This window comes from Amborella trichopoda, chromosome 5, assembly GCF_054954075.1.
Source record: "Amborella trichopoda isolate Santa Cruz 75 chromosome 5, AtrichopodaSantaCruz75HAP2 v2.0, whole genome shotgun sequence".
In the NCBI taxonomy this organism is placed as follows: domain Eukaryota; kingdom Viridiplantae; phylum Streptophyta; class Magnoliopsida; order Amborellales; family Amborellaceae; genus Amborella; species Amborella trichopoda.
The window spans coordinates 24167908-24181427 of record NC_142340.1 but is presented as its reverse complement, the minus strand read 5'-3'; the positions used below and the strand labels follow the sequence as shown (position 1 = coordinate 24181427).

The 13520-nt window shown below is 41.9% G+C and overlaps 1 long non-coding RNA gene across 1 annotated transcript; it reads left to right on the top strand.

Moving 5' to 3' along the window:
* Nucleotides 1-12556: 12556 nt before the first annotated feature.
* Nucleotides 12557-13300, top strand: LOC148782029 (uncharacterized). Its single transcript, XR_016055278.1, has 2 exons — nucleotides 12557-12863; nucleotides 13054-13300. It is a non-coding gene; the product is annotated as an uncharacterized LOC148782029 (long non-coding RNA).
* Nucleotides 13301-13520: the final 220 nt, after the last annotated feature.

The window sequence follows — 13520 nt, the reverse complement described above, 5'->3', positions numbered from 1 at the left end:
ACAGTAACTGCCACACTAACCGCACCCTTTGGATAGATGCCTTGAGAAGCGGGGCGATTACCGCCAAATTTTCGGCCACTCCCTCCAGTTGGTGATTGAAGCTGAATCTTATCGTGATGTCGAAGTAGACTCTCTATACGGACGCCTTGGAAATCAAGTTCGATATAGTGGTGGGGTTTGAGGCTTCAATATGAAGCGAGATCTCGAGACACATGTTGCGCAGACAAGTTTGGACGGCATGGATCTCAAGCATCGGATTGGTCAGGTATGTGGCCAGATCCTTCCATCTGGCAATGAACTGATCCACAGGCTTATCCAGACCCTAAGTCATGGTAAGGAGCTCGATGACCTGAACCTCCCTTTCGACTTCATAGAAGTGCATATAAAATAAGTGCTCCATTTCTTCCCATGTTTGTATCGAATTCAGAGGGAGGCGGGCATACCACTTGAATGTCGATTTTGTATATCATTTTTCACATACTTCCATGAGCCCATGTGAATAAGGAGAGAGCTGGCGACAGTCTAGTCTCGCGGGTTCACGAAACACCCGTAGGCCAGGATTGTGTCAAGAAATAAAGCTGCCAGCCTAGTGACCTGGGTGTGGTGCCCTTACACCAAAGAAGGACCCTCAACTATAGCCCTATGAGAGAGGCTGCAGCAAGGCACTAGACCATCACCATTGTGCTGAGAACGTTAAAAAACCCTCGAGGACCAAATTTGGGCTCAATCAGACCACTCTAAAAGGGTCTATGATCATGCAGCTTCACAACTCATGGGTTTTACCTTAGCGCGATATGGCTTCACCAAACCAGTCCCAGAAATGGGGCTGTATCAAGGTTTTCCGGCAGCAACTTCTCCAACCTCAGTGCCTTTCTCTGAAATTAGACCTAACTCAAATGTTGACATATTCTAGATCACATCGGCCCCATCATTTTAACACAAGGCACACACTGCGGCATGACTGGGAACCCCTATTCCTATGAAGAGGAAAGCAGCAAAAGAAACCAGGACAAAAACAAAGAGGTCCAATAGGCTCCGGATTTGGTGAAGCATAGCTCAAAATCCAGGCCATGGATTTGCGCGAGGAATAGTTCAAAAGAACCACCTCACACAGAGCTACATTATGGTATGACTCTTGCATTCAATCCCCTGTTTGATGAATGAGAGTCCTCAGGTCATCAAAGAAGCAAATCCAGTCACGTGCTGGAATCCCTTTCTCCGGTAACCTTCTAAAATACCAAAGACGCAAATCTGCAACAAATCGGCCCCAACTTGGTGCAAAACGACTGCAAGGACCTCCTCTCTAACTTGCAAGTAGAGCCAAGAGCTAAAACGATGCAGCTCAGAGATGCGTTGGCAAACAAAGTTTACAAAACTGACTAGAGTTTCACCCCAAGGAAGAAGGCCACCACAACACGATTGAAGGGCATCAAAATGCTCGTAATAGAAAGAAGAACAAAGATATGTTGCTGAAAAAGCTGAACAATTATCGCATGTTGCAGAGCCAGCTTCTAAGGTCTTCCCATGGCAGAGCAGCTTGCATGTCGGGGCAGTCTCGTCATTTGGGCAAAATATAGCAAGGGCATTTTGGTCATTTACATCTAATTTTGGATTTATTTTCAATTATTTTAATTATAGTTTTGACTTTTGAGCATTCACCCCTGTTGGTGAATCCTCTATATAAGCAGGCTTAGATTATATGTAAAAGGGTCGAAAAAATCGCTCCAAAAGGTTCCCCTTTTGAAAGCTCCAATACCCTCAATGGCTGTGAAGAATCGAGGCTGGTTCATTCTTGCTTTGTCTTATTCTGTGAGCCCGTAGTTTATTCGGGAGAGAAGAGAGGAAGAGAGAGAAAACTTTGAGAGGGAGGGTACCCCTGAGTGTGCGATCCCACAAACACATCGGTCACACGGGTCATCTCATTTCCCCCAAGCCGAGTCATTCCATTTCTCTATCTCTCTTCCTCCCACTTCTGCACGCGTGACCCTGTCCGCGTAGAAGCCCCTGTCTGTCCGCAAGCCCACGGACGTGTCCTAACCTATCTTCCCTTGAATTCTACTCATGCCCCCTTTTAATGGTCAACAAACCCTTTCGAGAAGGGCATCCAGGGAAGAGCGACATCAGGATCCCGTCCCTATAGCACAGAGAGAGTGAAAAGAGAGAGAGAGAGAGAGAGAGAGAGAGAGAGAGAGAGAGATTGAGAACCTAAGTAGGGCTCCAGTCCAAACCGTGCTGACAAGCAGCTGGAGGGCTTCATACTTTCTCTAAGTGGTCTATCCGCCCGGGCGCAACCTCGAACCCTCAAGCAACATAAGAGCGATCCATACTAGTCGCAAAAATCTCTCTCATTGTCGGCTTCCTATCCGCAAGTAAGAGGCCCCACGCGTCGGAACTCCACGCATCAGATCTCCACGGTTCTTCGAGAGAGGGTTCCTCAACCCTACGCAGAGGGAAACTTAGACCCCCTCGACATCAGTCGGCGATCAAGGGTTTCCACTTACTGACGGAGGAGGAGCCATTCATCAGAGGCCATCTCTTGACATGCAGAAAAGAAGTGTGCAATGTGCTGGTGTGGTGAACCCGTGCCATTGAAAATGGCAAGCCTTCCGTTTTGATAGTTGGTAGGGAAAGGTGTTTGAACACATTTTTCACAACTTTGGTCCCTGATACGGAATAAAGAGGAAGGAGGTCAATAAAACCTACAAAATAGTGGAAATTTCAACAGTCTCATAATGGTTTAAAAATTGGTCAAGATCTTCATTAGTACTCCAAAAGTTCATTTACCAAGTTTCATCGTGATCAGACATGTCTAACGAAATCGACACAAAGAAACAATTTCAGAAAAATTGCCCTCTCGCACCCTGAAATGGACCCTGTAAGTAGAAATATATTTTTAATACATAAAATTATTGTGGGACCGCTGCCATTGGATCCAGCATGATCGAAAACCCCTATGGGTCATGTTTTGGCTTAATCGGGCACTCTAAGAAAAAGTTATAGGTAAAATACTGAAAATGGGTGAGCCGCACACTTTCCCGTGTGGCCACCTTACACCAAAACACCATTAAAGGTGACTGTTTTTACAGTCGCAAGTAGTGACTTTCTAGGCCCATTTCTCACTCGTTCAGAGTGGGATCGCGCTCAAATTTTGTGAAGTTGTTGATCCTTGAAGAAAGTTGCAAAAAATTCAACAACATTGTTCCCCACTCTGGCGACCAAATCAGGATGCTCGCATACCCGATCGGCAAGAAACCAATTGCATTATGTGCGTAAGGTTCATGAATATCTCTGGCTTGACCCCCACATACAATGAATGGCTGGATTTCACATACAAAGGCGTCAAACCAGCTGTAAATTCAATCTTACGAATTTCAAGATTCCGACCAAAAACTCAAGACGAAAATATCTTCATCCGGACACGAAATCGGGCTGCATTTGTTGCAATGTGATCGTGACGGCATGATCAGTGTGATTCAGTGAAGAAAATGAAGCAAAACATTGAGGAACGAGCACACTATCGATCTGAAGTTTTCAAGATTTATCGAAAATTCAAGTCTCATGGTCATGGCTTAAAAACACGATCCATGACTCAAAATTGGTATCAAATCGATTGCCATGCCGAGCCCTATAAGAAAATAATCATATTTTCATCAAACGAGCATCAGAATAACCCCGGATCAGTCATGGAAGATCACGCAAGTTCTTAAGCAACAGCAGGGACTATTCTGAAATTTCACACATTGTTAGGCAGGGGCAAAACAGTCCTTTTGCACCCATTTTTAGAATTTCTTTTAATTCAATAAAATTATAATTATGTTTAATTTTAGATAATTTTTGGGCATCCACCCTTGATTGGGCCCAATTCTATATAAGCATGCAAAGCTAATTGTAAAAAAAAGACCTTGGATTCATTGCTTCAATCAATCAATAAAGACTTCATTTTTGCTTAAACTCGTGGGTGCGTCTTGGAGAGAGAGAGAGGAGAGAGAAAAAAAGGGTTGGTACCTTTGCTAAGGTAATATTCTCTCTCCTCCCTTATTTCTCTCTCCTCTCCTCTTTCTTTATCCTCCCTTCTTTCTCTCTTCTCTCCTCTTTCCCTCTCCTCCCCTCTTTCTCTCTCCTCCCCTCTTTTCTCATTTCTCTCTCTTCTTATTATCTTTATATCTCTTTCTCTCTCCTATTTCTCATCTCTATCTCCATTTCTCTTTCCTTTTTCTCATCTCTATCTCCCTTTCTGTCTCTTCTTTCTCATCTCTTTCTCTCTCTTCTTCTCATCTTTATCTCTCCCCTTTCTTATCTCTATCTCCATTTCTCTCTCCTCTATCTCATCTCTATCTCTCTTTCTCTCCTCTTTCTCATCTCTATCTCTCTTTCTCTCCTCTTTCTCATCTCTATCTCTCTTTCTCTCCTCTTTCTCATCTCTATCTCCCTTTCTCTCTCCTCTTTCTCATCTTTATCTCTCTTTCTCATCTCTATCTCTCTTTCTCTCTCTTCTTCTCATCTTTATCTATATCCTCGCTCTCCTTCTAAACACAGCCAGTGATGTTAGCACCGATTGTGTCCTCTTTCTTTTCTTCCTCTAATACAGTCGGTGAAGCCTAACGCCGACTACATCTTCTCTCTCTTCTCTGACTAATACAATCGGTGAAGCCTAGCGCCGACTGCATGTTCTCTCTTTTCTCTCTTCTCTTTTCAACCCAACCAGCGATGCCTAGCACCAACTGTATCTTTCCTTCTCTTCCTCTTCCAACACAGCCGATGATGTCAGCCCCGACTGTGTCTTTCACCCTCTTTTCTCTTTCCTTCTCTCTTCTCTCACACTCTTCTCTTTCTTTTTTTCTCTTCCTCTCTTTCTTTCTCTTCTCTTTCTTATTCTCTTACTTCTTACTCTCTCTTTATGATTTTCATTCTTTTTGTTATCCTTTCATTTGATTAAGAAGGGTTGAGACTAGCCTCTTATGGTAGTCCTGTCATCTAACCATAATGTTGTTGGGCCAAAATTACTGCACCCGCTTTATCGCCACGACAGACTAACCTTCGTGTCTAGCTAGTCAGTATCGGTATTGACGTCTAGTAGTAATCAGGTTGAGCCAGTCTGAGTTACCGAGCTCATTTTAGTACTACGTCAGGCCAATTACCCACCAGCTTGGTAACTCTGTTGATCTCCCCACTTACTCAAATTCTTCTTTCCACCCATCTTTCTTCTCTCGTTCTTTCCTTCTTCTTTTGAATGTGCACGCCTGTGTACGTTCACCCAAAAGGCCAGGTGAGGTCCACTGACCCACCTGTCTTATAAACTTTTTAATATATGTGTGAATGCAAAAACCAGGAGAATATAAGCCAAGGGAGGCGATTTCAAACCAATTTTATTACTAAGGGGCTTTCTTCGTGATCTAAGAGGGTGCCTATGTGAGCCAGCCCGAGTAAGTCCCGAGCCCACCTTAAATTCCTTTCGCATTGGTTGGTAATACCTGCCCTTGTTCTCGAACGAGGTTCCCGAGAGAGCGATCTCAAAAGTCCCGAGTCTCCCCGAGACGCGTGCCGCCCGATCATCCAAATCTGGAGGGTGAGTCGAGCAACCTAACCAGCTTGGCGACTCCATTGGGGAATTACCACCCCTTAGTAGGATCTTTCTTTTTTGGCTAGTGTCTTCTTTTACTATCTGCTTTCATCTTTTAACACTTCACTTAAAGCTTGCCGGTTCTGTAAGCCATTCAGCCAAATCAGGGATTTTTTTATCCCTGCATTCATGAGTGTCCTTAGGGAACAAGTTCCTTCAACTTCGTTCTCAACCATCCTTGTCTAGCTCTCAGGCCTTAACTTGGACCGGTGTGAGGTGGGACTTAAGAGTCCCTCACTCCCCATCTCCTCGCTCTGGTCCACCAAGGCACCGTACATCGACAGCACTTTTGTTGCCACACACAGCATGAACCCAGTCACTTGTAAGTCACTTGACGGTCATATTCTCAAGGTATGCCAGAAGGCTACCCAGTCCCTTTCTGCAAAGGCAAGCAAGTTGTCCTTGCTTATGTGGGTCACTGTGAGGATACCCCTCAATTTTCTACACCACCACAAGCCTTTATCCCTAGGGGCTCGACACTTAGAGACGAAGGCATTGTGACCTCCACCTCCTATACACACTACAAGGCTCGTGGGTTACCTACTCGAGTCACACCTCGAAGCAACAGTTTTTTAACCTCAAGTCATGTCTAAGATCGAACCTTCCGAGGCCAGATCTTGTGCATGCTATTACATCCCACCTCTCGAGGCAACGTCATTGCTACACCAACCCGAGTACATAGGAGACGACCTCCTCGTCCTTCGACGTCCTAAGGTTGGACCACATGTTCGAGCCCGGGTTGACCCCCAAGTCACCTGTGACCCTTCTTTATGAGGTGCACACGTGTCGCCGTCACCGATTGCCTCTCGCCTTCGACAAAAGGCTCCTCATGAGTCAACCTTGCTCTTACCTGCTCCTACTTCTTCGAGCAAGCATCTTCAGCCTTGGTATTCGAAGACCTTCCCCAAGAGTACCATCTTGAACCAGCCCTGTCATTTTGGTCATGTCTTTGAGCCCACAAGAGATCTCAGGGCAGTGACCTGATGGAAGATCGAGTTCTTCATCGTCCCCGACCTAAGATGACCTCAGTCCTTGGTCCTCATCTTTTGTCACACCTGATGGAGACAGCTCTATCTTGTGCAAGTAGAGCTGACCAGCCGCAGTCCCGATCACAGTTTTGGCGCAAGGTCCATCAAAGCCTCAAAGCTAAGCATGATAGAGGTCTACAAATTTTGAGCAAGGCGATCGGGGCAACCAGGTCTGATAACCCTCTCCACCCTTATCCCTTCTACCCTCTTCAGATGACGAAGCCTGAAGAAGAACGCCATGGGCCCTGCGTTGTGGTTAGTGTCGTAAAAGATGCCCAGCCACTCAGCCGCCACAATCCCAGCACCCTCGAGAACCAATCCTCACACAATCGGCATACAAGAGTTGAGTCCTGTAGGGGCATGCTGGCCCCTTACTGACTGATCTAACACGCACGACCCGTCAAGTTCGCAAGTCCTCAATTGCAACTGATGCTGACCTCCATAAATAAACAATCAGCGCAATGATTGTAAGCCAGCCTGGAGACATGCAGGAAGAGCGCAACCATTACTCAGGGAAAGGAGAGATAAGAGAAAGAGAGAAGAAGAGGGCTAAAAGAAATAGGGAGGTCGAGACGGCAGCTGAGGCCACCAATCGGGTAGGAGAGAGAAGATGAAGAGAGAAAGAGAGAAGTGGGGGAGTAGAAGGGGCTAGAAGAAAGAAAGAGGTCGAGACAGCTGAGGAGAGAGAAGATAAAAGAGAAAGAGAGCGAACTGAAAGAGAAGAAAGGATTAGAAGAAAGAGAGAGGGCGAGATGCGGTTGAGGCCGTCACTCGGGGAGGAGAGAGAAGATAAAAGAGAGAATGAGAGGAGTGAGAGAGAGAAGAAGGGGTTAGAGGAAAGAGAGAGGGCGAGAAGGCAACCGATGCCACCGCTCGAGAAGGAGAGAGAGAAGAAGAAGGATCTAGAAGAGGGAGAGAGAAGAAAAAAGAGAAGAAGAGGGAGAAAGAAGATAAAGGAAGGAAGAGAGATAGGGAGAGAAGAAGGAAAAGAAGAGAGAGAAGGAGAGGAAGGAAGAGAGATAGGGAGAGAAGAAGGAAGGAAAAGAAGAGGGAGAAGGAGAGGAAGGAAGAGAGAGAAAGGGAGAAGAGAGATAAGAGAGGAGAGAGAAAGAAGAGAAAGAAGGGGAGAGAAAAAAGAAGAGAGGAGAGAGAAAAGAGAGATGAGAGAGATAAGAGAAAGAAAGAAGAGACAGGAAGGAAGAGGGATAGGGAGAGAAAAAGGAGAGAGAAAAAAGAAAAAGAGAGAGAAGAAGAAGGATCTTGAAGAGGGAGAGAGAAGAAAAGAGAGAAGGAGAGAGAGAAAGAAGAAAGAGGAAGGAAGAGAGACAGGGAGAGAGAAATAAGAAAGACGAAGGAAGATAGATAGAGAAGGAGAGAGAAGAAGAGAGAAGAAGAAGGATCTCGAAGAGGGAGAGAGAAGAAAAGAGAGAAGGGGAGAGAGAAAGGGATGAGAGAGAAAAAAGAGAAGGGAGAGAGATGGGGTCGTTGGCCCCACTTCACACGTGGGAAGGGTGAAGGTTTACCTAAGGTTCTCGACTCGATGATTGAAACCAGGGGTAGTGATTAGTTGCCAAAAATATTCTTTGTTCTCTCTCTCGAAGGAAGGGGTAAGAAAAATTTGGATCAACAGCAGCAAGTAAAAATGGGCTATTATCAAGATAATCAAAGGATGCCAAAAGGATCAACAAAATAAAAGGGAGGATCCATCAGTTAATATATGTTGGGTATATATAGGCAACAACTAAAACATAGGTGGATGCCCAAAAACTAAAATACTTGCTTGAAAGTACAAATTTTTCTAAATTAAATAAAAGTAAAAAATTAGGGGAGAAATGACGATTTTGCCCCTCTTCCACAATCCTGCTAATTCCAAAACAATCTATCAATGGCCATGAACATTCTTGTAATTTCACGTGGCTGGTATGGGGTCTTCACGGTCATCTTCTGGCCAAAATAACATTGTATTCTTGATAAGCTTGGTGAGGTGATCATTTTGGTATAGATTTTGAGCCACGAATTGAGGTTTTGAGCCACGAACTTGAGGCGGCAAAGATGTGAGAAACTTGCGATCTTCGATTCAAGATTGCGCTCGTTTCTCGATGTTCTTTCTTGATTCATTTGCTGTAGAATGCCGAGCAAGTCTTCATGCACGTTTGGCAACAAGAATGGCTCGATTTGGTGCCTGAATGACCACTTTCTCAATTGGGGAATTATGGTCGGAATTGCGATTTCGGTGGCCGAAAACTGTCTCTTCTTTGTCCCTGAAATGCAGCAAATCGGACCATTCATCATGCGCAAAGTTTGGCTCGAATGGAGTCCTCGATCACATGGTCGCGATGCATCCATTTTCAAGTTGATCGGTTATGCGAGCGCTACGATATGGTCATTTGATCAAAGGGACCTTCTTCTTGAAAAATATGCAACTTATGCTTTTCTAATGGCCATCTTCTCTCTTCGATTTCTCTCGGCTCGGATCATGCCATCAGGCATGACATATATCAAAACGATTTAGCCAATGAGACGAACATCCTCCCAAAATTTGGGCTTGTTTCAACCTTGGATGAAGGAGTACGACTATTGAAAGTTAACCCCAAAATTGGAAAGCACAGTTTTCATAAATGGAAACTAATTCACTGAGGGTACACCAGAATTGTGTGTGACCTATCTATTTTTGGTAAGTTGGCCGCAAAATGTTCTAGGAACGTCCGAATCAGCCGAAACTTTGTACCCGAGGATTTTCAAATGTTCTAAATCTAATGGAAGTGGTCTGGTGATAGTTTGAGGCTCCGACGATAGGGCAGTAGTTACAGGGTCTTCTTTCAGCGCGCTACAGGCAGAATTCTTAAAACTAATTTGGCATCAGATCCGCCTTCATCAAATTGCAACGAAACATGGCGAGTCTTCTTAGAAGTGCCCCACATTTTTAGCATTACTGAGCCATTCTGGGACTGTTGGAGATTACACTCTAGATCAGGGCTTATTCCACTACTGCTTCCTCTTCTTCGTACTGGGGATTACAAGTGTCCGAATATCCCCTTCAACAGTCACAATTAATTACAACCATTGGACATGAAATTTGATAGCTTGGATGTATCACAAAGTTCAACTAAATTTCTTTGGAAATTTGAGCTTGGTCAAGGTAATAATTACAGCCACCCAATTTCACATCCAATTATCATGATTTATATGACGACTTTGTACCAAAGGTAAATGGTCTCATTCTATACTTTCCCTATTGTAATTATGTTTAGGATCATTACTCATGTAATTGAGTAATTTGATTAGATAAGAAAAGGCACAATGGAATTCATAAGATTCTATGTTTATTATGGAGCATTTCCTCCATTCACACCCCCATGTAAAACCTTATCTAGTAGTATTTATAAGTCGCAAAATCTTGAGGATGCAACCTCTTCAATCTGGCCAAAAACAAGGAGAAAACGGAAATTCAAAGGCGCTCTATACGTGCCCCAATGAAAATAAAATAAAAAATATTGAGAGAGATTTTCTATTTTCAGATGGTTCAAACTAATACAAATAGTATTATAGGTCACAAAATTTTGGTTATGCAACCTCTTCAATCTAGCCAAAAAAAGAAGAAATTGGAAATTCAAAGACACTCTATATGTGCCCAATGAAAATAAAATCATAAATATTGAGAGAGATTTTTCTATTTTCAAATAGTTCAAAATAAAATCATAAATATATTACCATTTATTTTTTTTTTATATTCATACATCTCAATGTCAAGATGATCAATTAGATTTTCAACATTAAAAAAAAGCTTTTATGATGAATTTTTGAGATGCATATGTAATTCTACATATTAAAGTTGCATCCTTATATAAACTTTTTCCATTTTATTTTCGAAACCAATCTTTCTTGTATAGAAAGCATATCAAAGTCTAATAGACTATGGAACAATGGTGCTCCAAGGTGGATCCCAATTGATAGATGATTTTAAGTTTACTATACCTCTCTCCCTCTCATAAAGAAAAGGAAGGAAGATCGTAAAAACCAGTGCTGGTTTTTGGTGAGGAAGTAGAGAGAGAAGCAAGGAAGTATAGAGAGACTACTCAAAATCGGTAATCGGGAAACGTCTTTTTTAAAGGTGTAACAGAATAGGGGTATTTAATTGGGGATAAAGAAATTGAAGCCAATCACTTTATGCGATCTCAGCACCAATATTCATAAAAAAAAATTACAAAAAAACTATCAAGACTACATTTTGCATGCAACTTACCCTCAACTAACTTTTTTTCTCACATTTTTTCCCAAAATATAGTTTTTATGCAAATATCTCCCAACCAAAAAATAAATAAAAAATACCTAAACTACCCCCTCTTACTTTTACCTTTCCCACGCCTCTCTCTCTTTTATCCCACCAAAATAAGGGCTCCGATACTGTGTAACTACTGTTTGGTAGTAGGGCACCGGCACTGTATAAAGTGTGGTTCGACAGTTGCTAAGGGCAGTCCAATAGTAGATGTTACTGGATTTCGGCACTACGTAAAGGGCGGTCTGGAATTACTCAATTTCGACCCAGTAGTTGTCTTAAGGCAGTCCTGCACTTGTTTGATCCGGTAATGTGATGGTACGCTCTGGCAATGTGCTACTGGGGTAAAAAATTCAACGTCAAATCTAGCCAAAAGGATTTTTGTATACTGAAAGACCATTTCCGTCTAAAATAATGAACCTTTTCACTTGGGGGATATTTGCATAGAAAGTTTGTTTTGGAGAAAAACATTCAGATAAAAAATTAGGTTTAGGGTAAGTTACATAAAAAATGAAGTATTGGGGACTTTTAATAATTTTACTTATTAATAATTTAAAATTTCTCCTCTTTCCTATTTGTCACTTATTCTTGTCTACTTTTTTGAAAGTGGGGTTTTTGGAAGGTTTAGAAAGTGAGTTCCACCCTTCCTCAAAAGTCCGTTATGCATTAATAACTCGATTTTTTGGTCTAATTCTTTAAAAATTCATGATCATTTTTTGCCAATATAAAATTTAAAATATAATTATTTAAGGGGCTTTTTCTTGTTTTTTTCTTCTTCTTTTTTTTACGACAAGAGAGACGGTCATGGGTTAGCAGGTTCTTGTATCCATTGACTCACATAAATCTTTTATGGTGCTTTTTTTTCGTGCCCTTTTTTAGTTACTTTTATGGCTCGTTTTTTTGAAAAATGTTCTACTTTTTGTTTTGTGGTAATTTTATAGTTCTTTTTTTTTATTTGGGCTTTGAATTGATATAACTTTACAGAGTACGGAAAAAGGGATTGAAAAAAATATAAGGGACTATAACGAGCTGAGTATATAGCCCAGAGTGACTCTTGGCTGCCTTCAGTGATACTAGCAATGACTCTTACTACTCTATTCCTACGAAACGGGACGGAGGGAAGGGACGGCTACCGACATTTCTAGTGCTTGTTGTAGAGCAGTAGGGGCATTCCTGACGTTGGGGAAACTTGGGTGCAGCAGGTAGGACTTGATTGTATCGAACGCAGCTTGGCACTCTTCGTCCCCGACTTTTCTTTGTTTGTTTTTTGAGTTTAATTTTTTTGGAGTTATTCCCGACTTTTCTTTGTTTGTTTTTTGAGTTTAATTTATTTGGAGTTATTATGGTTGATTTTTATTCGCTTGATTTTTATTCGCTATTGGTACATTAGGTTTACCATAGAAAAGAAAGAGAAAAAAACTCCACTGAAAGAATATAATTGTCAAAAGATTTACCATCAAATCAAGAAGATATGTCTAATTGGCGAAAATCATAACAACTATAAGGGTAGAGATAGGGTTTAATATAGAAAAATGGTCTGATAGGGCTGCAGTCCTATCAAAATAAGTAAAGCCTCACCTCATAACTCATCGAAATTTGCAATTCAAGTATTGTAAAACCTTTATATCGATCATTGTAAAAAGTGCAGTAGCAGGCATCCTAAAAGCCCCATACCCTCTCCCTGCCTCACCTCAAGTTCTTCAGAAAAAGGACATAAGCTCTAATAATGGCAGCTTTCCTGAGCCTTGGGCTGGTCCTTCATTTTCAAACTCCCGTCCTCCAAGTTCCCATCCCATCCCCAAATTCTGTCTTGAGTCTAAAGAGAAGTAATTCTCTTGAATTTCTTCCTGCAAAGCCTGAATTTGCTCTCCCCACTCTTTCTAAGTCTGCTCCCCCTTCTCCGAAAATGGACCCTTGAGCTTCGGCCGAATATTTCAAGGTAATTCTTTCTTCTTTATTATATTCTTTTATTAAAAAAAAGAAATTTAGAACCCTCATATTCTCTGTGCAGTGAATGCTGTTTCTCTGGTTGAGTTTTCTTTTTATGATTGCACAAACCTTCTTGTTTATTAATGGTTGATGTTTAAGTTCTCTATATTACTCCTTCCCAATCTGCTTATCCTATGCAGGAATCAGAACGCCAAGGAGAGTTGAGGCTTGGAAGTTTATGAATCAATAAACCAAGGAGATGTTTGAGTCCTGGTTTTACGGTAAACATAATGTAAAAAATATGGATATTGTCATATTACATTGATTTTCTCCTGAAGTAGTCATGTTTCTTCTTCATTTGTCACATTCTTTTCTTTTTCCTTGTAACCTTTCACGCCTATGCAAGCCTTGTTGGACATCACAACTTAGAAATGTCCGTATTATATATATGAAACTCTCTATATTTTTGTTCAGCACAGTGTAGGAATAATTGAACTTGAACCGTTAACCCGTCATGGGCCTAGAAGCGGTTCTACCGGCCAAATTGGTTAATCGGCCGGTTCAACCGTTCTCACAGGGCAAGTCCCAGGCGGTAAAAAAAAGTGTTTTAAAAATATAAAAAAAAAAACCAATAAAATATAAAGTATATTTAATGAATGACTAAACA